Source organism: Pseudochaenichthys georgianus, chromosome 14, assembly GCF_902827115.2.
Source record: "Pseudochaenichthys georgianus chromosome 14, fPseGeo1.2, whole genome shotgun sequence".
NCBI lineage: Eukaryota > Metazoa > Chordata > Actinopteri > Perciformes > Channichthyidae > Pseudochaenichthys > Pseudochaenichthys georgianus.
The window spans coordinates 1,797,177-1,799,726 of record NC_047516.1 but is presented as its reverse complement, the minus strand read 5'-3'; positions in this window follow the sequence as shown (position 1 = coordinate 1,799,726).

Here is a 2,550-nt window from a genome sequence, read left to right as displayed (position 1 = left end):
CCACCGCTAAGCTAAAGGCGACTAATGTTGGGCTATAAAGGAACAACAGCTCGGTCACATGACTTCACGTCAGCACCGCTAAGCTAAAGGCGGCTAATGTTGGGCAACAAAGGAACTACAGCACGGTCACATGACTTCACGTCACCACCGCTAAGCTAAAGGAGGCTAATGTTGGGCTATAAAGGAACTACAGCACGGTCACATGACTTCACGTCACCACCGCTAAGCTAAAGGAGGCTAATGTTGTGCTATAAAGGAACAACAGCTCGGTCACATGACTTCACGTCACCACCGCTAAGCTAAAGGCGACTAATGTTGGGCTATAAAGGAACAACAGCTCGGTCACATGACTTCACGTCAGCACCACTAAGCTAAAGGCGGCTAATGTTGGGCAACAAAGGAACTACAGCACGGTCACATGACTTCACGTCAGCACCGCTAAGCTAAAGGCGGCTAATGTTGGGCAACAAAGGAACTACAGCACGGTCACATGACTTCACGTCACCACCGCTAAGCTAAAGGAGGCTAATGTTGTGCTATAAAGGAACTACAGCACGGTCACATGACTTCACGTCACCACCGCTAAGCTAAAGGAGGCTAATGTTGGGCAACAAAGGAACTACAGCACGGTCACATGACTTCACGTCACCACCGCTAAGCTAAAGGCGGCTAATGTTGGGCGTCATTTAGACACTTGTTAGAAACCGCCATTTTTGTATTCACCGGTATGGTATTTACTGACGTGTTTCATGTCGTAGAACAAAACGTTAAAATATCTTCAGCTTGTGAAGACCTTAATTCAGGCTTTTATCCAAAAACACATTCGAAAACGATTGACTTTCAGTTCAGGGAACAGGAAGTGCTTAAATGTCATTTCCGGGTATATTTAATTACATCGTGATTCAATCTTCCTTTTTATTTCGTTAGTTAACAACAAAATAAGAGGAGCCACGTTAAGATCATCTCCGAAAGTGTCACTGAATCACCTCCAGCATCGTTTTGCTTTTATTCACCATCACATGGAGTTTTGTGACAGGTTTTACCCCCCACGGTGCTTTTATCCCTAAATGGATGCACCATCGGTTGGGCTCTTACCTCTCGCGTCCCATTTTTAAAACTTTTTTTTTATTGACTTGTGTTTTCAGTGCAATGCATATTGATCTGTTTGCTATTGACATCACGTTACATGCTCTATTACTGCCTCTGTGCAATTAAAAGCCGGCTGATTGTTGCCAGCTCCCGTCTTATTCACATTGTTTCCCATCTGTACCCTGCATGTTTATTGGAAGGAGTATGCATACTTAACTAAATACAAATTAAAACGGACGGTTTGTTCATGATCAGGTCTGTCTTTTGTGTGTCGGCGACCTCATAATTTATAACTGCGTTAGTATGTTGGCCATATAAGACCTACAATCTGACGATGAAGAAAATAATAACATATTTTGGAACATTAGAGAAAGGAAACATAAGTGGACGCACGCATTTAACACATGTCCTCCTAAAGTCCACCGAGCTTCAACTTGGGGCTATTTAAAGAAATCTAACATAAATGGCAGTTAGGGTCGGAATAGCTTCACATATGTTGGTCTTTTATGCTCAGCTTATCGCGCAGGACAGATATACAAGGATTTGCTTTAACAATGTCTTTTGATCCTCACCAAATCTCTTAGATGCTTCCAATCCCTCCGCCACTTAGGGTCCAGTCTCTATTCAGCAATCCCCAATTATCAGCTCTGTTTCTTCTGACCAACAGAACTAATGAAACACACCACACACACACACACACACACACACACACACAACACACACACACACACACACACACACACACACACACACACACACACACACACACACACACACACCCACACCACACCACACACACACACACACACACACACCACACACACACAAACCAAGCCTCTCCTCCCTTGAGCTATCGTACAGGGGTGGTCACATGGCATGGGATACAACAGGAGTGTTGATTGGAGGGCTGTGTGAAAAACCAAAGACTAACTGGACACTGGATGAGGTTTTTTAACAATTGGCTGCAATGTCCAAAACAATTGTTGAGTCCTTTTCAGCAGAATATGAACAATACAGATGAAAATCTACATTTATAACAAAAAATAAAGAATCCACCACAACATATCAGCTTATCTTTGCACATAAATACTTAGGAATAATATTAATATTCAAAATTGTGCTTTCTTTCTCTTGCTCTTTCTCGCCGCACCATTGTCAAACGCGTTAGCCACTAACATTGGTCATGCAATTTCAAAGAGCCCAAAACAACAGCTGGCTTAAAAAGAGAGACTCAGGCAAATTTGACATCACTACCAATCATCTCTTATTAAAGAAATAATACATCACTAATAATATCCATTTAGTTCATGAGTAGTCTAAATTCAATTGTTCTGGGGTTTAAATGATGTCAGCATTTAAACAGTTGTTTGCCAAAAAAGGATGTGGTGTCAAAATGCAGAGTGTCCCTTTTACAGTCAGTACTTTAGAGTCAGTCAGTTCAGTTCGGTTAAAAGAGTTAAT